Source organism: Miniopterus schreibersii, assembly GCF_964146895.1.
Source record: "Miniopterus schreibersii genome assembly, chromosome: 4".
NCBI classification, from domain to species: Eukaryota; Metazoa; Chordata; class Mammalia; order Chiroptera; family Miniopteridae; genus Miniopterus; species Miniopterus schreibersii.
The window spans coordinates 48,806,529-48,832,865 of NC_138105.1; the positions used below are offsets into that span (position 1 = coordinate 48,806,529).

Consider the following 26,337-nt stretch of genomic DNA (forward strand, 5'->3'; position numbering starts at 1 on the left):
GCAAGGGTGCCCTTTCAGCTTTGTGCTGCATTTGTTTGAGTTCTACCCAGGCTGTGTTGTAGATTTAACTGACCTAAATCAGAAGTTTTGATAAGGAACATATTCTATTTACTTTTTATTTTCATATAAATTTTTGGGAATTCTCATTGTTTTGCTTTTGTCTCATATTTTATAAAGTAATTTTCATATACAAGAGTAAGCAAAAGTAAGTTTAAAGTAGTGGTACAAATAATACAATAATTAATAAAAAATAATAGAAGAATAAACTATTTTGAGTACTAAACACTATAAACTTACTTTAAAAAAAAATCCTCGCCTGAGGATATGTTTATTGATATAGTGAGAGAGGAAGGTGGGGGGAGAGAGAGAAACATTGATGTGAGAGAAAAACCTCAATTGATTGCCTCTTACTGACCGGGATCTAACCGAAACCTAGGTATGTGCCCTAACTGGGAATTGAACCTATAAACTTTTTGGTGTACGACACCACACTCCAACAAACTGAACCACCCAGCAAGGGCTGTAAACCTACCTTTGACAACCCCTGTATAACCTCCAAATATCACATACTAGTTTTAACATTGTGTGAAATTGCCAACATTTTATTTTTTATTTCCTTTATTGCTTTTTAAAAATTTTACTTATCTTTATTGTTGAAAATATTACAGATGTCCCCCTGCCCCTTCTTAACCCCCTTCTACCCCAATCCTGCTCCCTCCTCAGTCCTTCACCTCACTATTGTCTGTGTCCATGGGTTATGCATATCTGCATATAAGTTCTTTGGTTAATCTCTTCCCATACCCCAACCCTCCTTCCCTTGAGATTTGTCAGTCTGTTGCATGCTTCCATGTATCTGCATCTATTTTAGAACATGCTCCTGTTTGGAAGCCTGCATGTGTATTGTTTACAATGTTTGGAAATAAAGTTTTACTTTGTATATCTCTCTACTATTTGTCTATCTCCATGATTTGAAAAGAGGCTCAGTAGAGCTTTCATTGAGGTAAGAGAGACCCCTGCACTGATCAGAGTAGCCATGCTATGCTGTGGTAATCTCAGTTGCGTAGCAAGACAAACTAGTACTTATCCCTGTAAGTGCAATGTAGGGTCAGTAGGGCACTGTTCCATTTCCCACGCAGGGATCTAAGGCTGGGTTGTCACAGCATAGGGTCACTACAACTAGAGAAAGAGGGAGCATTAAAGGGCCGCACTGAGCCTTGAAGGCCAACACCAGAAAGAGACACACATTTTTCTGTTACTCCATTTTCTGAAAATAATTTCAAGGCCCTACTTATCTGCAAGGTTTGAAGAAGAATGCATGCATTGTGAGGTGAAAAGCTACTGTTTGCCATAATTCCTGATTGCAATTAGACATTAATGAAATTTGATGACCAATGCTAGAATTAAAAGTCTTTAATTTAATTAACTTGTAAATAGATTAATAAACATTTACAACGGTTTGACTTAATCTTATAGCAGTTATTCAATAACTTCCCTCAATAAAGAAGATATTTCTTTAAGTAAAATAATCCTTAAAACATTATTTGGTAGAAACATAAAGCAATACTATTTTGAAATTTTGGTGGTTTATTAGAAAATGAATCATTGAGAATAAGTCTAAACACAATCAGATGAATGGGGGGCAAAAACCTCAATTGGGAAAGATTTCTGTGGATAAGTAGCCTCGGAGCTACTTTTTTTTTATTGTTCTTAGGATCTTTAAAAATACAGATATGTTTTTATTGATTTTATTTTTTTAAATATATTTTTTTATTGATTTTTTAGAGAGAGGAAGGGAGAGGGAGAGAGAGATAGAAACCTCAATGATGAGAGAGTCATTGATCGGCTGCAGCCCGCAACCCGGGCATGTGCCCTGACCGGGAATCGAACCCGGATCTCCTGGATCCTAGGTCGACGCTCAACCACTGAGCCACGCCCGGCTGGGCAATGTTTTTATTGATTTTAATAAGAGAGGAATGGAGAGGGACAGAGAAACAGCGAGGTAATATCAATGTGAGAGGAAAACATCGATCTGTTGCCTCCCATATGCACACTGACCTGGGATTGAACATGCAACCCGGGCATTTGCCCTGACAGAATCCAGCAGTGACCTTTCTGGGCATGGTATGACACTCAACCAACTAACTGATCACATGGGCCAGGGCCCCAGGAGCTACTTAAATGACTGGTGAGACATTGTGAAGGCCAGCGGTAGCATTAGGGTATGTTTAGACCAGAAACTCACACAGGCAGTTCACACTTTATAATGTTCCAATATGCACAAAATTCAGTTGCCATGATTACTTAAATAACCCAAGTGTCCCACTGTTTTAATTTCAGTTAAACCCGGTATGTTAACTATAATTCTATTTTTAAAAAAATATTTTTATTGATTTCAGAGGGGGAGGGAGAGGGAGAGAGAGAGAGAAACCTAAATGATGAGTCATTGATTGGCTGCCTCCAGCACGTCCCCAGCTGGGGATCAAGCCCCAAACCTGGGCATGTGCCCTGACCAGGAATTGAATCCAGATCTCCTGGATCATAGGTCAATGCTCAACCACTGAGCCACGCAGGCCAAGCTTAACTATAATTCTTAAGGTAGAAACAATATGGGCCCAGAAGATGGATTCTCCAGCCACAGGAGATTACTCTCCTCAGCAAGTTCATCACTTACAAATTCTGCTTTCCACACAGTGGCAGTACACAACTCAGCTATGTTTTCTGTCACTGCATAACAAGAATCACCTTTTCTTCAGTATCATATAACATGTTCCTCATTTCATTCTGAGTTGTCACCAAAGGACCTTTCACATTCATGTTTCTACTAACATTTTTCAGAAAATATATGTCTTCCCTGGGGCTAATTTATCTTATTTGTAATGATCTCGGTGTTGGGCTGGTAAATCCCACTTCTGTATGGAGTAAGGGTTAGAATACAGAAATACTCTGTGAGGAAAAACAGAATCCTGATGGAACTTACTTAAAGAGACAATTGTTTTAGAATAGGCTATGTCAAGAAATTGTATGTTGGCTTCTTCACACTAACCAACAGCAGTCTTCCACCTGAGCTTAGAACTCCATTGCAATGTTTTTTAGTGATTTCATTAGTCATCTGGCAGCAAAGTCACTTGAATGTGACTAGTCAGTCTTTATTCATGTCTCTTTGCTTAACGACTCTGTTCTTGGCAACCAGATTGACAAGAATCAACTGTGATTCTGTACTAGTTTTTTGCTTGGTAGGACTCACTGTTCTGTAGGTTGGTATTGGTTGCATATAATAAATGTTTGAATTTTAAAGGATGCAGATTGTGCCCAGCCTGGCGTGGCTCAGCGGTTGAGCATCGACCTAGGATCCAGGAGATCGGGGTTCATGCCCGGGTTGCGGGCCAATCAATGACTCTCTCATCATTGATGTTTCTGTCTCTCTCTCCCTCTCTCTTCCTCTCTCTGAAATCAATAAAGATATATTTAAAAAAATAGTAATAAAAGAATGAAGATGGTGTCAACCATAATTGCTAAATTTAAAAAAAGACACTGGGTAAATTTTTGGCAATCAATATGAATACCAGTTTCCCTAATAAGCAATCTGCCCCAAGTAAACTGGGATACAGAATTTTAGAGCTAAGATTGCTTCTCAAAGAAAATAACAATAGGCAGTACAAAGGGTAAACAATGTATATGAGGCAAGGAGATGCCATGGACAAAACCTGCCTTTGCAAAAGTCCTGAGGCAGAAGGGTGCCACGTCCTGAGTGTGGAGAGAGAGGGCAGGAGTGCACAGTGCTGGAGATGACAGGAGGGTGAAACTGGTGGGCTTCAGAGCTACACATTCCAAGGTGAGAAAAGAAACAGGCCTCCCTTAGCCTTTCAGGTTTCATTTCCTCCTTCAGCAAAGATGGGATTAAAGGGTGTTGAGAGGGTCAAGGGGCAATTCCAAAAGTACAAATTAGATCATGCAAGTTAACAGTGTCAATCCTCTGCCGACCTGATTAAATCATGGGAGATCCACGCCTCCCATCAACCTGCACTTTTGAAGATCCACTAACCCCCACCCTGACCCACATTCTCCTCCTTGAGGAAGGAGCCACCAGTCTTTGGTGGGCGTGGTTCTAATAGCTCCACCCTCCTAGCGGTATATATGTGCCAGGGTCACAACACTAACCACACAACTGGCCAAGACTAGCCTCGGAGACCCTTCCTGGAGACTCACTTCACAGACTTTCCCAGAGGAAGCTGGTACCAGGTGAGCTGGGAATCCAGAGGATCCGTGTATGGGAAGTGCAAGCACTGTGAGAACTTTGGTTTCCTCTGAGGCTACTCTAGCAGGACCTGGACCACAACAGGCAAGCTGATCCTAACTTGGATTCAGGTAATTTTCAGACACATGTTTTTATTATTGTTTGGGTCCCTAGGTGAGCCTGTCCTAAGTCACCTAAGTTGTTGCTAGAAATACAGGTACCCTGATCCCAACCTGACCAAAGAGGTGACTAGTATTTGTGTGTCATAAAGTGCCCAGAGGTGCTGGTCAGAAGCCTTTTGTGGAATTGCTTTCCAGAGTGTCTCATGTGTCTAGTGTTAAATTCTTATTGTTTAAATCCAGAGGTTCCAAAAAGTTTGTCTACATTTATGTGTATGCTGACACCAAACTGAAAGGGGTGCTGAGTGTTATTTTCCTTGTTCCATGTGTGTCTGAAAGAACAGGGGATCCAAAAGCCCATCCCCAGTGACCCAGGTAGTCTGAGATAAGTCCTGGAATCCAACCCACATAACCTACAAGCAAATGGAACTTTAATGCCTGCCTTGGTCTTTCCTCAGTCTCAATTTATCTCGGTTTGGGAGATTTCTTGGGTGGGGAAGACAAGTGGGAACAGGAAAGAAGACGATGGATTTAGAGTGGAGAAAGGGGACCGCTTTGAAACAGCTGTGAGGAGGAAAGGAGGTGGAGTGGGGCTGAGAGCTTTGACATGAAGAGAAATAGATGAAGCTTAAAGAAGGGAGTAGGAGATGCTGTCTTGGCTAGAAGACAGCAGAAAGAACTGAAATAGAATTCAAAAGGTGAGTCTTTAAGGAAAAAAAATTTTAAATCAAAGAATATTTTAGGCATCCATAATAGGAGAGAGGGATAATCATGAACCCAGGTATGGAAAACCCATGTGCTATAAACTGTAAACTTTTTGCCACTGCTTATCTATAGTCCTACCGAATCCTTTACTCTTTTGGTGTGAGAGAGGAACGTCGATTGGTTGCCTTCCATACATGCCCAGATTGGGGATCAAACCTGCAACCTAGGCATGTGTCTTGACTAGGAATGGAACCAAAAGCTTTTTGGTGTCCAGGATGCTGCTGCTGCAACCAACGGTGCACCTGGCCAGGGCAACCACTTTCCATTTTTGTGAAGGAAATCGCTAAACATCATACAAATTCCCTTGTAACATGTTTCATAGAAGACTTTCTTATTTTAAATATTTCTAAAGCTATTTATTATCTCAATCGAACATAATTGTCAATATTTTAATCCTCGGATATCCAACTTCCCAATTGAATTTTGATAAAGTATTTCCAAATGGAATAAAATTAGATTTATACATAATAATTTCTTAGTATGGTTTTAAGTGTATTTTAATTTCTATATTCTCCCTCCATGGGCTTTATTTATTTATTTATTTGTTTGTTTATTTATTTATTGAATTTATTGTGGTGACATTGGTTAACAAAATTATATAGGTTTAAGGTGCACGATTCTATAATACATCATCTGTATATTGTATTGTGTGTTCATCACCCTGTCATGTTTCTTTCCATCACTCTATTTTTTTTTAAAGATTTATCAAAAAGAGATTTATTAAAAAATATTTGCTCACAAATTTATGGAAATGTCCCATGACCTGCAGTTTGCAAGGAGGAGCCCCAAAAAAGATGGTGGTGTAGTTGGAAGGCCTGAGAATCTGAGAACAAATGGTACTGATTCCAGTCTGGGCCTGAAGGGCTGAGAACCAGGAGCACCCAGGATAGAAGGTGGATGTGGTAGCTTATGCAGTCCAGCAGAGAGTGCATTCAACATTCCCTCAGTTTTTGTTCTCTCCAGGCCCTCAGTGGATTAGATGATGCCCACTGACAGGAGAGAGCACCCTGTGCTTTGCTCACCCACCAATTCAAATACTAATCTCCCCCAGAAAGCCCCTCACAGCCGCATCTAGGGCTAGTTTCACCAGCGATTTGGGCATCCGGGGACCCAATCAAGTTGACACGTTACATTGACGAGGTCATCCTTCACATGTTTCTCCATCCCTTAGATTTCCTGTAAATAGGTGGTTGGACCTCTGCTTGATGGGATTTAGGTTCATTTTTCTGGCAAAACTTCTTCACAAATAGTATTCTGCAGTCACATCTATAGTTCTATGATAACTGTTAGTCATTCTTTCAGTGATTGGTGAGGCCAATGATAAATCTGCCTAAATGGATTAATTTCTTTAGAGTTGCAAAATAGATGATAGTCTTCATAGCTAACTTGTCCGTAAATATTGTCATGATAAATTGTTTTGTTTACCTGACTTACTCTTCATACGGGGAAAGAAGAATGAATGCTGATTAACCTGTCCTTTAAATGGCATTATTATTTTGTCCACAGAATCCACATATGACTTGGATTGTGCTGGGTTTTTGACCACCCATATTGTACATCCCTTGGGGCACTGTGGCGTTAAATACAGGAGAGGGTGACAGGAAGACTGGACATCAGATGGTGGCTGGGACTCTTCTTGGAAGCTCCTACTGCCTTCCACAGTGAGCAAGGACTGGGCAGACATCAGCTTCTCACTTTTTCTAGCTCCTGGAGGATCACACTGACTGTAGAGAATCTCTTCAGACAGACACCTTCACTGCACCATGGACTCTGCAGCCTCCCTGGCCGAGCTCCAAGCAGAGGCCAGCTGCCCCATCTGCCTGGGTTACCTGAGAGACCCAGTGACCATTGAGTGTGGGCACAACTTCTGTGGCTCCTGCATCCACCAGCGCTGGGAAGATCTACAGGACTTCTTTCCCTGTCCTGTCTGCCTCCACCCCTGTCTTGACAGGAACTTCAGGAGGAACACCCAATTGTGTCATGTGACTAATATTGTTAAGCAGATTCCCACCTTAGAGAGCCAGAGGAAACTGCAGGAGGAAAAAGCCCTGTGTGAGAAGCACCATGAGGTTCTTACCCTGTTCTGTGAGAAGGACCTGGAGCTGTTGTGTACCCAGTGCAGGGTCTCCTCTGACCACAGGGATCACCCCCTGATGCCCATTGAGGAAGCTGCAGCTCATCACAGGAGGAAGCTCAAAAGCTACATTCTGCCCCTGATGGTGGATGTTGAAGATGCTGAAATGGTATGCGAGAAGCAACTTGCAAAAACTTTCAAAGTGAAGCGAAAGATTGAAAATTGGAGGAGGGAATTGCACTGTGAATGTAAAAAACTTAAGTGTACCTTGCAAAGAGAGCAGGATGAAGTTAATGCCAACCTAGTTATAGAAGAGAAGGATATTGAAGAAAAACTAACTGAAAATGGAAGGCAGATTTCAAACCATATGTTTATGCTAAACAATCTGTTAAGTGAAATAGCAGAGAAATATTTGCAGACAGACCTGGATTTACTCACAGGTATTGAAAGTATCCACAACAGGTATGAAAACCTAGAGAGCCCAGCAGTCTTTACATATGAATTAAAGAAGGAGAGTTGCTCTCTCCCCCCTCATTATTTGGGCCTTCATAAGATGATCAGCACATTTCAGGTAGATTTGACCCTGAATCCTGAAACTGCCCATCCAAGCCTCATTACCTCAAGAGATAGAAAAAGTGTCACGTATAGGACAGCCAATGGTCTTCATAATCCCCAGGAATTTACTTCTTACCCAGCTGTCCTGAGTTCTGAGGGATTTGATGCTGGCAGGCATTTTTGGCAGGTAGAAGTAAGAGGCACAGGTGAATGCTTCTTAGGTGTGTGTAAAGAATCTTTCCCCAGAAACACCCTCACATCACCATCCCCAAGCAATGGATGTTGGCAATATCAGCTCTGGACTAATACAGGCTGCCCATGCCCCAGAGAACAGCTACAGATTGGCATTTTTCTGGACTATGAGTTGGGAGAGGTTTCATTTTATAATATGAATAACAGGTCATATTTGTATAGATTCACTGATACGTTCACAGAAAAACTTATGGCCTATTTCTCTAGTGCACCTGCTTCAGAATCTCTTACAATCAGTATCATCAGAGACAAATGATGAATGACTTGGAGGAAATTTAGTATGTGGTTATTTTTTCCCCTTATTGGTAGGAATGCTTGTAATAAAGATTCTTATTCCAGTTTTTGTTTTTTTAAAAAAAATGTATCTTTATTGATTTCAGAGAGGAGGGAGAGAAATAGAAACATCAATGATGTGAGAGTTGTCATTTATCGGCTGCCTCCTGCAGGCCTCCGACTGGGGATTGAGCCCGCAACCCGGGCATGTGCCCTGACCGGGAAAGAACCCCGATCTCCTGGATCCTAGGTCGATGCTCAACTGCTGAGCCACATCAGGCTGGGCCTGATTCTAGTTTTGATGTTTGACTGTGGAAAGCTTTTGGAACTCACTGTTCTCTCCTCCCTTACCTTGCACCTAGGAAAGCTGATGAGAGAGCCCAGGTGCTCCATTCTTGGGTGTTGGTGGGAAGTTCCAACCAAGCCCCTAGTAGTGCCAGCAGGCTCCCACCAGCAGCACCCAGTAACTGCCATGAACGCCACAAGCTAGTCTCTTTTTCCTGGGCTCTCAGTCATTTTGGGACCTACTCTGAGATCCACCCTACTTTCTTCTTAAAACTTCATCTTGTATGTAATAACCTTTTTCATATTCTGGAATGTGGTGAGTCATCATCAGCCTTACCGTTTGAAACCAATTTTGGCTGGGTTCCACCCTATGTAACCTGGCATTGTGAGCAGGATTATCCAGATGTGAAGCACCCCCACCAGAGGTTTCTCCTCAGTCTTTGTGTTGTAACGCTCTGGTTCCCTAGGCAAGGGTGCCCTGTCAGCTTTGTGCTGCATTTGCTGAGTTCTAAGGAGGCTGTGTTGTAGATTTAACTGACCTAAGTCAGAAGTTTTTGTAAGGAACACATTCTATTTACTTTTTATTATTTTCCATATAAATATTTGGGAATTCTCATTGTTTTGCTTTTGTCTCATGTTTTATATAATTTTCATGGGCAGGGTTGAACAAAAGTAGGTTTATAGTAGTGATACAAATTATAAAGTAATTAATAAAAAATATTGTGAGAATAAACTATTTCCCCTACTATCAAATGTAAACCTACTTTTTAAAAAAATCCTCATATGACAATATGTTCAGTGATATTGAGAAAGAGGAAAGGGTGGGAGGAGAGAGAGAGAAACATTGATGTGAGAGAGAAACATCAATCAATTGCTTCTGGGCCTCACCCTGACTGGAGACTGATCCTGAAACTAATGTGCCCTGAGCAGGAGTCAAACCTGCAAACTTTTTGGTGTAGGAGACAACACTCCAATGAAATGAGTCACCTGGCCTGAGCTGTAAACCTAACTTTGACAATTGGTGGATAACCTCCAAATGTCACAGTCATTTATAACATTATGTAAAATTGCTAACATTTTAGAACCCCCTTTGTTTGGAAGCCTGTATGTATATTGTTTACCATGTTTGGAAATAGAATAAAGTTTTACTTTGCAAATCTCTGTACTATTTGTCTATCTGCATGATTTGAAAATATGTTCTGTAGAGCTTTCTTTGAGGTAAGAGAGACCCCTGTACTGATCAGAGTAGTGAGGCTATGCTGTGGTAATCTCAGTTGCTTAGCAAGACAAGCTAATACTTATTATGGTAAAGTGCAATGTAGGTCAGGAGGGCACTGTTCCATCGCTGACCCAGGGATCTCAGTCATGGGTTGTCACAGCCCAGGGTCACTACATCTAGAGAAAGAGGGAGCATTAAAGGATCACACTGAGAGCCTTGAAGGCCAACACCAGAAAGAGACATATTTTTCTCTTACTCCATTTTCTTTTTTTAATATATCTTTATTGACTTCAGAGCAAGGAAAGGAGAGGGAGAGAGAGAGATTGAAACATCAATGATAAGAGTCATTGATCGGCTGCCTCCTGCACGCCCCCAACTGGGGATGGAGCCTGCAACCTGGGCATGTGCCCTGACCGGGAATCGAACTTCAATCTCCTGGATCCTCGGCCGATGCTCAAACACTGAGCCACGCCCGTCTGGGTGACCAGTGCTAGAATTAAAAGTCTTTAATTTAATTAACTTATAAATAGATTAATAAACATTTACAATGGTTTGATTAAACCGTTGCAGTTGTTCAATAACTTCTCTCAATAAAGAAGATATTTCTTTTAAGTAAAATAAGTCTTAAAACATTCTTTATTTGGTAGAAATATTTTGAAATTTTGATGATTCATTAGAAAACGAATCATTGAGACTAAAGTCTAAACACAATGGGATGAATGGGGGGCAAAAACCTCAATTGGGAAAGACTTCTGTGGATAAGTAGCCTCGGAGCTACTTTTTTTTTATTGTTCTTAGGATCTTTAAGAATATAGATATGTTTTTATTGATTTTAATAAGAGAGGAATGGAGAGGGACAGAGAAACAGCGAGGTAATATCAATGTGAGAGGAAAACATTGATCCGTTGCCTCCCATATGCACACTGACCTGGGATTGAACCTCCAACCTGGGCATGTGCCCTGACAGAATCCAGCGGTGACCTTTCTGGGCATGGTATGACACTCAACCAACTAACTGATCACATGGGCCAGGGCCCCAGGAGCTACTTAAATGATTGGTGGGACATTGTGAAGGCCAGTGGTAGCATTAGGGTATGTTTAGACCAGAAACTCACACAGGCAGTTCACACTTTATAATGTTCCAATATGCACAAAATTCAGTTGCCATGGTTAGTTAAATAACCCAAGTGTCCCACTATTTTAAATTTAGTTAAACCCGGTATATTAACTATAATTCTTTTTAAAAATATTTTTATTGATTTCAGAGAGGAAGGGAGAGGGAGAGAGAGATAGAAACCTAAATGCTGAGAGAGACAGTCATTGATTGGCTGCCTCTTGCATGCCCCCAACTGGGGATCCAGCCCAAGTGGAAATAGGAGGTACAGGTGCATGGTCCTTAGGCGCATGTAAAGAATCTTTTCTAAGGAATGCTCTTTTGTCACCATCCCCAAGAAATGGCTGTTGGAAGATTCAGCTCTGGACTAGTACATTTGGCACAGGGGATTCAGTAAACCTTGGGCGGATTGGCATTTTTCTGGACTATGAGTTGGGAGAGATTTCATTTTATAATTTGAAAAATAGATCATATTTGTATACATTCAGTGAAAATTTTGCGGGAAAACTTATGCCCTATTTCTGTGTTGGACCTTCTTCAAAATCATTTACAATGAGTGTAGTCAAAGGCAGATGCTGAACCACCTTGTAAACTATCCTGTGTGTTCTACTTCCTTCCTATGTTAATAGAGAGTACTTGTAATAAAAAGCCCAAGTACATTTTTGATGTTTGCTGGTGTCTTTTTAAAAATATATATTTTCATTGATTTTTAGAGGGAGAGGGAAAGAGAGAGAGAAACATCAATGTGAAAGAGAAGCATCGATCAGCTAGATACCCCTCTCCCCCATAACCCGGGTATATGCCCTGACAGGGAATTGAACCACTGATTTTTTGGTGCATGGGGAGACACTCAACTGAACCATACAGGCCAGGGCTTTGTTGATTCCTTTTATTTTATTTTATTTTATTTTATTTTATTTTATTTTATTTTATTTTATTTTATTTTATTTTATTTATTTCAGAGAGAGGAAAGGAGATGGAGAGAGAGAGATAGAAACATCAATGAGGAGAGTCATTGATTGGCTGCAGCCCGCAACCCGGGCATGTGCCCTGACCGAGAATCGAACCCTGATCTCAGGGATCCTAGGTCGACGCTCAACCGCTGAGCCATGCCCGGCCGGGCTGTTGATTCCTTTTAATCTCACCCTTTGCCCCACATCTGGGCAAGCCATTAGGACAAGCCGAGTGCTCCTTCAGAGGGCTGAGGGACCGGTTCTCACCCAGACCCTGCCTGAAGAGGAACTGCCCCCCAGAGCCTCCTGGAAACCACCCAAAACCTCTAAGCTAGTTGCCTTTCTCCCTTCTCTCCAGACATTTTTGGACCTATAGTCTCCCTGCTCTCCACATAAAGCCTCTTTAACTGAGTGATAAACAATTTCATACCCTCTTGGTGTTTTTGTGCCACTAGCAATCTTGACACCAGAACCAAATTTTGAGTGGCTTGTGTTTTGCTTATTTTCTTAATCCTTACCCGAGGACATTTTTCCCATTGCTTTTCAGAGAGATTGGATGGGTGAGAGGGAGAGAGAGAAACATCAATGTGAGAGAGGCACATTGGTTACCTCCAGCAGGCACCCAGACCAGGGCTTGGGATTGAGCCTGCAACCCAGGTGCATGACCTTGACTGGAACAGAGCCCAGGATCCTTCAGTGTGTGGGCCAATGCTCTAACCACTGAGCCAAACCGTCTAGGGCATCCATTTATTTTATTTGTTTTCAAACAATAAGAGAAAATTTATTTAGAAAACCACAGAGGTAGAGGAAGTTATTCATAGAATAAATGGGTTTAGGAAACAAAGAGGCAAAGGAAGGGTGGAGCCGAAGCAGGGACACATTATTCAATGCAGCTAGTACTGAGGTTAGCTGTGGTGTTGCTTGTCTGGTTTTGCTGATTTTCTGGGCCAGGAGTTGGCCCATCATCCTTGCTCTGCTCATGTCTGTGTAACTGCCTGCTACAGAGGGAACTCCTTGCACTAGGGGAGAACACCCCCCACGGTAGGGGTGGCCTTGCCCCCTGGCATGATTGTGGTTTAATTCTTGGGGTATTCTGTTCCCAGGTGTATTTGTGTTTGTTTTCCAACTACCATAAGACAAGCAGTTTTATCCCTCTTTTATTGAAATTATCTATAATACTTTATTTGTGATTTCCCATTTCTCCTGGGAAAGACATGTGAACCTATTAGAAATTCTTTGCAATTATAATATTTATACAAAATAAAATTATTACATCACTGGTACTTCCAAAAAAAATCTACCATCTTTTTTTTTTTTTTACATTGAGGAGGCAGTGAATATTTAAAAACAATACATGAAATAGATCTACATAGCAAATATGAAAAATATCTAGATATACTTTTCAAAATATATATACATATATATATTTACTAATTTTAGAGGGAGAGGAAAAGAGAGGGAGAGCGAAACACGGGATCAAACCGGAAACCTGAGTATGTGCCCTTGTTCTAGGTGGCAGGAACAGCACTGGGTGTTAATCCAGTGGGGTCAGACCAGACCTGGGTTCAGCAACCTCGATACTTGGGTTCTGGCTAGGAAAGAATTCAGAGCCAAGACCCAAACTGCAAGAGAATATTCATTTCGGTAAAATTACAGAGGTGGAAGAAGTAACTCCTAGAAGAAATGGGCTTAGGAAACAAGTTATAAAGGAAAAGGAAAGGACCTTTGGAGCTTGGGACTGAAGAAAATGGTAACATGCCTGGTGAGGAAGGGGAAGGGGAACAAAAGGGGAAGAGAAAGGGAAAGGCATGAGCATGCGCCCAGGAGGGAGAGCGCTGGGTCCTCTGTCCTAATGGTTTTAAGGGGAAAGATCTTAGGGGAGTCCCAGGGAAAGATTTCATTATAATATTCAGCAGCTTTTCAGGTGTGTTCTTTCAGGATTGTGGTCTCCACTGATTGATTGGTTGGTTGGCGCAAGGGCAGGGGACCATCATTCAATGCAGTTAGTCCTGAGGTCAGCTGTGGCTGGTTTTGTTGCTTTTCTGGGTCTAAAATACAACTGAGGCCTAGGTGTTATATCTAGAGATGAAAGGTCAGAGGGTCCGAACCTCCAGACTGGGAAGAAAGGCCACCCTGGGGGCGAAGTCCCACCTTACAATTGTCCTTTGCTAGGCATTCAGGGCTTTCCACCCTGATGACCTTCTCTACCTGGCCCATTGTACTTGCTCTGCTCATCTGTCTAAACCCTGACCCTTGACCTTTCTGTAGGTGAGATGTGGGTGAAAAGGGTGCACATATTAAACCTGACAAGCTCAGGGCAGGCCTGATGGCGGCCTTGCAAACTCAGACCTAAAATAAACACAAAAGATGGTCTGAAATGGAAACTTTTAACTAAAAGCAGTCTATAGTGGGTAGTTGCGCCCTAAGGCAGTATTTTTCCTTCACAAAAGTTAATTTTCACCTTAACTAAGCCTGTTGGTTGTCTTTTGCATCTGAGATAACATACCTGATTAACAGGAGCCTTTGCAAAATGAAATAATTTCCCCCTTTTCAGGACCCTCTGTGCACCAGGGCAGAGAACCCGGAATCTTCTCATTGTCATTATTATCATGTTAATTGTTGACTGTTAACTATCCTGCACCTCTGCAAAAGAAGTGTGTGCCTATCATTTTACCTTTGTCCAATCCCAGAGGATTCCCCCTCCCCTTTTTCTTTCTCCTGCTTCCCTACTCTATCACCAATGGATTTCATGTAACCCACTGGCGTCTTCTCCTTTAATTGTAATCTATAAAGCAAGGTGCAAAACTGCGATTCTCCAGAGCATTATCTCAATCCGTTGAAATTATGCTGCCTGGCAATTGTCGACAGTTTGGCTCAAATAAATTCACAAAAATTCTTCACAGGTTTGAATGATTTCTTACGTTAACAGAGATGACGCTCAATTAACTAAGTAACACTGGCCAGGGCCAGATATAATTTTTAAAAGTGTAAAAATCAAAAGGACAGCACATTTATAATGTAAAATCAATGAGAAAAAAAAAAGTTTCTTTGCTTGTATATTTGTATAATAGTATGTTCCTGGAAATTAGAGAAGAAATTTAAAAATTGTAATGCTGAAAAGTAGTTTGGAAGCCTGTTGGTCTTGGGTCAAAAAACAATTTGCTTTTCAGTATATACCCTATTATAATGTGGACTTTTGCCAAATTTTTATATAGTTCCTTCTTTGAAAAATATAACAAGGCAAGTCTATTGGCATTCACTGGGAAATTGCTATAGATTATAGTGTTGCTGATTAAAGTAAACCCATTATCTTATAGACTAGACAGCCATCCGCGTGGAGGAAGCTTCACACCACATTATCTCTCTGTTGTCTGGCCTGTCAGTTCTCTGATGGTGGGAACTCCTGATGGGATCTTTGCATCTAGGCTTCTAACACAGTGCCTCACATCTAGCAAATGCTTATAAAGTTCTGCTGGATGAATAACTAAATGAGATGCCCTGCTGGGATTGATGAGGTCAGGATGGACACCAAGGTTGGAAATACGCATTGGTTTGTTTTCAGCTTCTTTGTGAATAAAGTCACCATGAGCAGTAGGTAGAACATATCAGAGTCTCAGTCTATTCCAATGGAGAGGTTTTGTTATTAAGCCCCTAGGGAAGCCTGAATCTGCTCCTGCCCCAACACTGCCCCTTGAATATCATGCTGCGTGACTGAGGGTGCAAATGTCTGGTGGAGCCTGGTATGTTAGGAGCCTTGGGATGAAGAACCAAAAATGTCGAGGAAGAATAGAGCCATTGGGAAGAAACTGGGGAATCACCCACATCTGAGATGACTGAGAGGGAGAAACAAACCTGTTAACCAGACTGAGGAAGTGCAGTCTGAGACCAGTCAGCAAGATCTAGTTCCTGATAGGTCAAGAAAACTAGAACTCAGGTAAAAACTTTCAGTGTTGGAAACCAAAATCACAGATAACATTTGAAAATCATTTGAGAGCAGTGGTAGAGAGGTAAAAGAGAAATGGCTCCTTGCTGAGAAGGGAGAAGACAAAGAAACAGATTCTTTAAGTCTCTTGGTCCAAAAGATATTTTTAATGTGGGAATAATTGGTTTTTTGGAAGACAATGCCATGAGTAAAATAATCAGGTTTCTGTGTCTCATGATAGTCACTGCATCTAGTTTCTCAACCATGTTATAGGTGAAAGAAATGAACATCATTTGAAATAGTAATAGCTATCATGTAATTTGTTCTTTCCAAGTTCCTGGCACTGTTTTGAAAAAGTTGTCTTGCATTAAGTCACTTAATTGTCATAGCATTAATATTGTAGTCATCTGACAGCCAGCCCTAAACTCAATCACTTTGCAAGTGGTAAATTGACACACCGATGCTCTGGTCTTTTTTTCCACTAAATTATGTAGCACCTTGATTGTTACTCCCTTAAGGGTAAACAAGAAAGCAGTGTCTGTGTTTGCATGTGTGAGCATGTACATGTGTAATGTTCTGAAAAACAACAGGGATAGATTTATGTATAACATATTGGTTTATTTTTTTGGTTCAGGGATCAGCCAATATAAGACCCTTTTGCAACTGGGAAGGCCAACGTGTTTAAAAGTGCCACACACTTTGCTCTCTTCCTGTATCAAAAATCCTTTATGCATTTCATCTACTTCAATTTCCTTAACACTGTATTAAGATTCCCACACACTACGTCTAGCTAAAATGTGTCTTGTAAATGTCAGGATTACCAACTGCATCCTCAACTTCTCTGCTTGGCTCCCTCAATGAGGTCCAACATGATAGCCCAATATGACCAGTATTTAAGTTTAGTTTCTTCTCAAACCTACCCTCTCTACTGTTTCCTACCTCAGAAGTGTCAGTTTAAATTGCCCAAAGGTCCAAACCATGAACCTGGAGACTTCCTCCATCCCCTCACTCTTCAAAGCCAATCAATTGTATATATCCACTTTGTAATCCATTGACATCAGTCTAGATCAAGTCCATAGCATTCTTCATCTGCACCACTATAGTAACCTCCACCTGGCCTCCCAACATCCTTTTCCCACCACACCCTTAGGGAAAATGTCAACAGAAAATCCTAATGAGGCCATGCTCTTGGGTTTGGAATAGGAACCCTCTGACTCTTGCTTTACTTGTCCTCTGCAACCCATCCTGCACAACACACAGGAAGCTAGGGTTCTTCCTGAGGCATGCACATTCCTCAGTGAAGAGACACTGTGGCTTTTCTTAGTGGGTTTCATTTGGGGAGTACTCAGGTATTGTCCTTCGTCTTCTAATGCTTACATTTTTTTTTTTTTCAGACTGAGGTCCAGGGAACTCAACAAGTAAACAAACTGCACAAAACTCTTCCTTGTCCAGGGGGTACGCTCATTGTTTATGTACCCGGATATCTGATGATCCACCAATGACTGTATGTGCATGGTGACATGTTCTACATGTGCATCAAACACTCTTGACGTTCACTTTCTCCATTCTAAGGAGGAAAAAGAATACTTCTTATCTAAAATGAAATCTGGCCTGGCCAGGAGTGGCTCAGCGGTTGAGCACCGACCTAGGATCCAGGCGATCGGGGTTCAATTCCCGGTCAGGGCATATGCCTGGGCTGTGGGCTTGAGGCAGCCGATCAATGACTCTCTCATCATTGATGTTTTTATCTCTCTCTCCCTCTCCTTTCCTCTCTCTGAAATCAATAAAGATATATTTAAAAAATAAATAAATAAATAAATAAATAAATAAATAAAATGAAATCTGAACAAAAAGAGAGAAAGGGGGTGGGGGGAGGAAGAAGAGGATATAGAGGGGGATAAATGATGATGGAAGGAGACTTGACTTAAGGTGGTGAACACACAATACAATATACAGATGATGTATTAAAGAATTGTACACCTGAATCCTATATAATTTTATTAACCAATGCCACCCCAATAAATTCAATAAACATTTTTTAATCCTTACCTGAGGATATTTTTTCCCATTGCTTTTCAGAGAGAGTGGAAGGGAGAGAGAGAGAGGGAGAGAGAGAGACATCGATTGGTTGCCTCCTGCACACCCCCCCGACCGGTGTTGAGGATCAAGCCTGCAACCGAATACATGCCTTTGACCGGAATATAAAAATTTTTTTTTAAACAAACACTTAAAAGAACAAAAGAGAAAGATTTATGGCCAGACCAACTGTCTTCAGTTGGCTTAGGACAGCTGGGAAATTGAATATGTGGGGTGCTGGGGTGCTGGAGAGAGGGCATGGCAAGAGCAGTGGTGTTTTGAGCACCTACTGTTGCCAAGGCCAGTGTTACACAGCTAATAAGTGTTCTAACAGTGAATCAGAAGTTTATTCTCTTTTACTTTCTTTACATTGCTCATGAGGGGTCCATAAAATGACATAAAAATAATATAAAATAATTAGAAACCCAGTGAGTGAAACTCGTTCCAGGAATTCTGGTAGATTTTTAATGATATCACTTAAAAGTCAGAAATTAATCTCCCTCTTATATAAAAGATTTTTAATAATGTTGAACATATGAAGATGTTATGATAATTAAGAAGTTTTTAAAAAGTCTTAGACTACAAAATTACTTCTATCTCACCAACCTCTTTCTTTTTTTAATCCTTACCCAAGAATATTTTTTCCATTGATTTTTAGATAGAAGGAAGGGAGAGAGGAGGGGGAGAGAGAGAAACATTGACATAAAAACACATCGATTGGTTGCCTCTGGAACACACCCCGACAAGGGCCAGGGATCAAACAGTAACTGAGGTACATGTCCTTGGCCAGGAATCAAACCTGAGACCCTTGGGTCCAAAGGCCGATGCTCTAACCACTGAGCCAAACCAGCCAGGGCCAGCTTCTTTCTGTATTTCCAAAGATGCATTTGTGTATATTTACCACTGTCCAATTTAAATAAGGATGTTGGTAATTGGGCACCCAGTTCTCCAAAGTGACTGATGATGGTTAATTCTGCCTGTCTAGGGAAGATGTCCTATGGGCCAAGTGCAGACGATAAAACTCAGCTGTAGTCTGTACAACTATAAGGTTAGGATAGTAATGAGGAGAGGAAGGGTAATTTTGTAGGTACTTTGACCATGTACACAATAAAATAAGTTATCACCAGAGAACACACCTCAGTGGAATTCACCCCCCCTTGGTTGTCTTTGAGTCATTTTAATCCTTGTCATTTTAATTGTTCTAAATTTACCTCTTCCTTAAAGTGAATATAGTACTTTGTCCATAGGGTACAACCTTATGCAGGCTTTGAGAAGGACACTGATGACTAAGTAATTACAAATGCATCAACTTTATACTTTATGGATGAGAATGGGAGAATCCCTAGCTAGAAAAGACTATCTGGGCAATTATTCACTCTAGTTGCCTGCTGGTGTGGGATGTGCTGCGCAGAATCTGTTTTTATGCAGAATTCTCTAGTTGTTCACGATCACATTTAGTAAGCTTTCCTCTTCAGACCTGACATCTTTTTATAAAATGTTTTTATTGATTTTTTAGAGAGAGAGGAAAGAATAGAGATAGAGAGATAGAAACATCTATGAGAGAGAAACATCATCAATCAGCCCCCTACTGGGGATCAAGTCTGAAACCTGGGCACGTGCCCTGACAGGGAATCGAACCGTGGCCTCTTGGTTCCTGAGCCACACTGGTTGGGCAGACCTGATATCCTAAAAGATCTTTATATTATGTAGTGCCTACCTGACATTCCTTTCACAGCTCATTCACTGGCATAACCTTTTTTTTTTTAAATCCTCACCTAAGGATATCTTTTCCCATTGCTTTTCAGACAGAGTGGTTGCCTCTCACACGTGCTCCCATGGGGGCCGGGATCGAGCCTGCAACTGAGGTACGTGCCGTTGATCGGAACTGAACCCAGGACACTTCAGTCCTCCTGCTGGCACTCTAGCCACTGAGCCAAACCAGCTAGGGCCATTGACATATTCTTTCAACAGACTTATAGAGGCTTAGGGGCCATGAACTCTGATCACAGCACATCCACACCAGCAGGCAGTGAGAGTGAAGGTGAGAATGATGAGTAACGCGATAAAATTGTTGCCCTTGCCTGGCTGGTGTGGTTCAGTGATTGAGCATCAACCTATGAACCAGGAGGTCACGGTTCAATTCCTGGTCAGGGCACATGCCCAGGTTTCAGGCTCCATCTCCAGTAGGGGGTGTGCAAGAAGTAGCTGATCAATGATTCTCTCTCATCATTGATGTATTTATCTCTCCCTCTCCCTTCCTCTCTCTGAAATAAAAAAACATATTTTTTTTAAAAAAAGGAGAAAAAATTGTTGGCCTCTTCTTCATGAAGATAACCATCTACTTAGAAGAGAGTGGAATGATTTTCCTTTTATCAGGACAAATGCCTATACTTCAGAACTACCTTTTGTAAAAGTTTTTAAAAAGTCAAATGAAATGTCCTCTCTGGGTAGAATGTTTAAACAGTGGTTTCCTCTCCTCTGTTCGGCTTTCTGGAGAAAATAGTTCTTAATGGATTTTTTATGAATCTTCCCAAATAATCTCTACATATAAAAGCAAACTGTAATATGATATATATTTTTGTATGTACAAAATTCCCCTGTGTATATCTTCAAATGGGAACAATGTATGTATTCTACAGCTGCCTATTTTTACTTATTTTTGTCCTATATTGGCACATAAACTTCATTCTGTTTTAGAATGTGTTACCAAGTTTAAGAAAAGCCTGAAAGGGAAGTATTATAAATATGATGGATATTTTCGGAAAAACCTGTAGGCAATCCACTCCTCTAGCTTATTGCTTCTAACAATGTGCCTGACTCTCCACCTTGTTCTCTGCAATTAGCTACCATTTACTGAGTCATTAACCATGATAAATGCACTGGTTCAAGCATTTCACCTAAAATCCAATTAAATTTATGCAGCTGACTTGTGAGGTAGTAATTGTTACTTTCAGTGTACACAACTGAAAGATAAACCTACTATGGCTCCAAGTCACAGGGTGCTTTTGTTTTGCTTTATTTTGTTTTTGGACACATTGCTCTCCTGCCATATCATGTCTTCTATCCCATCATACCATTGAAACACTTAAAAACTAGTTTGGTAATTCCATATTTAAGTTTATATTCCAAATAAATATTGTAAATCATTAACTTCATAGTTAGAGCTACAGAGGTCATCGTTAGAGCTACAGAGCGGTAATTCTCAATGCATAGTTAAGTAAAACCTTTGCAGTTGATAAAATCTCACAATGGGCTTTTGACAGTTCACAGAGCCAGGCACTGACGCTTTGAGCATGCTGAGAGATCCAATTGCTTAAGGGCATTACTTGCTGATCCAGTAACCAGAAAAACAACAACAATGGGCTACAGATAGATTCAGCTCTATAGGTGTCCAGAAATAACACATTACACATACACACAAACACACCTCTTTTATAGCGGATAATCAAGAAGCTACATAACTTAGTGGATAAAGACCACAGCTCCTTTTTTTTTAAAGATGTTTTATTATTTATTTATTTATTTATCCTCACCTGAGGATATGCTTAGTGATTTGAGAGACAGAAGAGAGGGGGAGAAAGAGAGAGAGAGAGACAGCAATGTGAGAGAAACATTGATTGGTTGACTCCCGTATGCACCCCTACTAGGGATCGAACCTAAAACGTGGACACTACCTCGATCAAACCCATGACCTTTCAGTGTACAGGACTATGCTCCAACCAACTGACCCACACTGGTTAGGGCAAGACAAAAGCTCTTTAACCAGATCTTTTGGGTTAGAATCTACTACTTAAAATGTAATTGAGCTCAGGGTTCCATGTAAGCTGGCTATAATATATATGTCATGAACATTACTGAGTTAATACACAAGTACTGTTTTAAAAATGTCTTGCCTTTGCTGAGTGGCTCAGTTGCTTGGAGCGTGATTCCATTCAGCTTCAATTCCTGGTCAGGGCTTACACCTAGGTTTCAGGATTGATCCCAGGTTGGGGCTTCTCTCTCTCTCTCTCTCTTTCTCTTCCTTCTGCTCTCTAAGCAGGCCCTCGAGTGAGGGTTGAAAAAAAAGTGTGGGCCTAGCCAGCGTGTCTCAGTGGTTAAGCATCAACCTAGGATCCAGGAGATCATGGTTTGATTCCTGATCAGGGCACATGGTTGTGGGCTCGACCCCCTATCCGGGGCCTGCAGAAGGCAGCCGATCAATGATTCTCTCATCGTTGATGTTTCTATCTCTCTCTCCCTCTCCTTTCCTCTCTCTGAAATCAATAAAGATATAAATAAATAAATAAATAAATAAATAAATAAATAAATAAATAAATAAATAAATAAATAAATATTAGAATGCTATAGATAAATTTGGTAAAAATCACCTGATAAGTAGGACACACTAAAAAGCAAATTGCTCTCTCACCCTGGAGAGAAGTCACCCAACCTCCTTATTCCTTTCCAGCATGACCATCCTTAAGTGTCTTCTGTCTCCGACCAACCAAAAAAAAAACAAAAAAAACTATTCTTATACAATACACAATCATAGATACTCATGTCATATTGCTTGTCATAATAAACATGAGCCTACTATGTGCTGTGTTCTACACTTAGCTTTTTTTTAAATTTCAATTTTTGCAAGAGTTTATTTGAGCCCCAACTAATGACAATTGCTGGGAAGCAAGATCTCAAATGCTCCCTACACTTTGCTTTTTACAAAAGAATATACCTAGAAGTTTTTTACACACCCACATACATAGATATATTTTATGTATTGCTGTAAGCATTCTCTTCCTCTTCAGTGTAAAACCAACTGAGATTACATTTCAGATTTTTTAAAAAAAACAGTACTGTACTCCTACCATTTTTTGTAAAGATTTTACCTTTGTTGTTGTTGCAGTTTTATAGCTTTATTCGACAGTCAGCAGTTCTCATCCACGTTAACTGTTTGTAGATTTTTTAAAGTGGTAGTTGGTACGTATAACCAATTCATAGAGCTTGTTTGGTGAATCATTTGTTGTTGTTAATACTTACCTGAGGATATTTTTCCATTGATTTTTTTTTTTTTTTTTTAGAAAGAGTGGAAGGGATTGAGCCTGCAACCAAGGTACTTGCCCTTGACCGGAATCTAACCCAAGACCCTTCAGTCCTCTGGCCGATGCTCTGACCACTGAGCCAAACTGCCAGGGCTGTTTGGTGAATCTTCATCCTCCTAATGTTTTCTGGACAACTGCAGCCGGCTAAGGTATGGGACATTCCTTATTCCTCTGGTCCAGTCAGCTTTGTTGAGCCTGGTGTCAGTTCACACACTGAGTTCCCATCCCCTTCATGGCAAATTTCCAGAGCTCCTTGAGCGCCAGAGCAGCAAGCTGCTTGAAACCCACTCCACACATGCGCTTGCGAATGTGGATGGTGTGTTACCTGGCCACTGCCTCGCTGATGGCAGAAAGGCCCTTCTCTCCACCCTTCTTTTCGGGAGTCATTACTCAGGGCCCAAGTGGGAAAGGAAGTAAAGATTTTACTTTTTATTTCAGTTTCTTCAGCAGCAAAAATGGGATTAAAGGGTGTTGAGAAGGTCAAGGGAGGATTACAAAAGTGCAAATTAGATCCTGCAGGTTAACACAGGGCTGGTGAGTCCCTCCTAGCCTGAAGGAATAACAGGAGATCCCATCAACCGGCACTTTTAAACTTCCTCCTAACCCACCCTGGCCCACATTTCCCACCTCAAGGGTGACGTCCTAAATAGTTCCATACTCCTAGTGGTATATATATGCCAGGGTCACGTTACTAACCACACAACTGGTACGAGACTGGCTTTGGAGACTTTTCTTGGAGACCCACTTCACAGATTCAGTCAAAGGAGCTGGTTCCAGGTAAGCTGGGAGTCCAGATGATATTGGTGCAGGAGGCTGGAGCATTGTGAGACCCTTGGTTTCTGTGTGGCTTCTCTAGCAGGGTCTTGACCTTACCTCCCAAGTGAATCATAACTTGGATTCAGGTTATTTTAAGACACAAGCTTTTATTATTGTTTAGGTCCCTCAATTATCCTTGCCCTAAGTCATCTAAATGCTTGCTAAAAATACAGATACTGTGATGCCAGTCTGACCTAAGGGGTGATAATATCTGCAGTACAAAGTGCCTAGAGGTGCTGGTCTGAAGCTGCCTGTGGGAATCTTCTTGTAGAATTTCTCAGTGTTTGGTGTCAAATTCTTATTGTTTAAAACCAGAGTTTCCAAGAGATTTATCTAAATTTATGTGTATGCTGACACCAAACTGAAAGACACTGACACTGAATGTTATTTTCCTTGATCCATGTGTGTCTGAAACAATAGGGGATCAAAAACCCATCCCAGCCACCCCGGGCGTGGCTCAGAGGTTGAGCGTCGACCTAGGATCCAGGCGATTGGGGTTCGATTCCCGGTCAGGCACATGCCCGGGTTGCGGGCTCGATCAATGACTCTCTCATCATTGATGTTCCTCTCTCCCTCCCCCTCCCTTCCTCTCTCTGAAATCAATAAAGATATGTTTTTGTTTTTGTTTTTAAAAAAAACCCATCCCAATGATACAGGTAGTCTGAGGTCAGACCTAAAAGCCAACCCTAAAGCAGTTGGAACTTTAATGCCTGCCTTGGTCTTTCTTCAATCTGTATCTCCACTTGGGAGATGTTTTGTGTGGGAATGGGAAATAGAAACAGGGAAGAAGATGATGGAGTTTTAATTTATCTTTATTGTTGAAAGTATTATAAATATCCCCCTTTTCCCCCCATTGATCCCCTCCACCCCACATCCATACCCATCTCCCCTGCCTTCCCCACACTATTGTCTGCGTCCATGGGTTATGCACATATGCATATAAGTTCTTTGATTAATCTCTCCCCACCCACTCCCCACCCCTGCCTTCCCACTGAGATTCGTCAGTCTGTTCCATGCTTCTATGTCTCTGGATCTACTTTGTTCCTCAGTCTATTTTGTTTATTAGATTCCACATATGAGTGAGATCATGTAAAATTGAATCAGGAAGAATCAGAAAACCTGAATAGGCTAATAACAACTGATGAAAATCGAAGCAGTAATAAAAAAACTCCCAGCAAACAAAAGCCCTTGGCCAGATGGCTTCACAGGGGAGCTTTCTAATTTTTTAAGTTGTAGGGTTAGTTTGCTAAACATTTTTCTTGCTCTTTGAGGTAGGCCTGTAGTGCTGTGAACTTCCCTTTTAGGACTGCTTTAGCTGTGTCCCATAGATTTGGGGTTGTTGTGTGTTTATTTTCATTTGTTTCCAGGAAGTTTTTGATTTCTTTCTTGATCTTATTGGTAACTCATTCATTGTTTAATAACACATTATTTAGGCTCCATGTGTTTGAATGTTTTTGAGTGTTTTTACTGTAGTTGATTTCTAATTTCATGCCTTTGTGATCTGAGATGCTTAATATGATTTCAATCTTCTTGCACTTGTAGAGACTGGTTTTGTGTCTTATCATGTGGTCTATCTTTGAGAATGACCCATGTTCACTTGAGGAATGCATATTCTGCAGCTTTAGGATGAAATGTTGTGTAAATATCAATTAAATCTATCTGATTTATTGTGCCATTTAGAGTTACTGTTTTTGTGTTGACTTTTTCTCTGGAAGATCTATCTAAAAATTTAAAAATTATTTTCATTTACTTAATGTCTATTGATTTCAGAGAGAAGAAGGGAAGAGGGCGAGAGAGAAACATCAATGATAATCATTGAATGGCTGCCTCCTGCACACCCCCTATGGGGGATGGAGCCTGAAATCCAGGAATGTGCCCTGACCAGGAAGTGAACCTTTATCTCCTGGATCATAGGCCTATGCTCAACTGCTAAACCATGCTGGCCTGGCTATTTTCATTTTTTTTTTTAATATGTCTTAATTGATTTCAGAGAGGGGAAGGGAGAGGGAGAGAGAGAGAGAGAGAGAGAGAGAAACATCAATGATGAGAGAGAGTCCCCCCACTGGGGATCGAACCTGCAACCCAGGCATGTGCCCTGACTGGGAATCAATCCTCAATCTCCTGGATCATAGGTCGATGCTAAACGGCGAGCCACATCTGGGAGGACTATTTTCATTTTTTTACTTGATTGTTTCTCCAGAGAGAGAGAGAGAGATTGATTTGTTATCCCACTCATTCATGCATTCATTGGTGCTCCTTGTACATGCCCTGCCCCGCGATCTGACCCGAAACCTTGGCATATTGGACCAACTGAGCTACCAGGACAGGGCAATTTACATACTTCTAATGCCATTCATTATCTCAGTGTAATGTAATTATCATTAGTTTTTTTAAAATCCTCAAATATCCAACTTTGCAATTGAACTTTGATCTAATATTTCAAAATGAAATGAAATTAGATTTATACATAATAACTGGTTTATTATGACTTTTAAGTTTATTTAAATTCATATAACCTCTTTTCATGTGTTTTTTATTTTCTCTTTATAGTTGTGTTGAAGAAATGTGGTCAAATTTTCAGTAGAGCTTATCATAGTCTAGA

General features: G+C 40.9%; 1 pseudogene across 1 annotated transcript; it reads left to right on the forward strand.

Moving 5' to 3' along the window:
* The first annotated feature begins 6,881 nt into the window (after positions 1-6,881).
* On the forward strand, positions 6,882-8,255 carry LOC308556247 (tripartite motif-containing protein 60 pseudogene; annotated as a pseudogene). Its single transcript has one exon. The product of its transcript is annotated as a tripartite motif-containing protein 60 pseudogene (transcript).
* Positions 8,256-26,337: the final 18,082 nt, after the last annotated feature.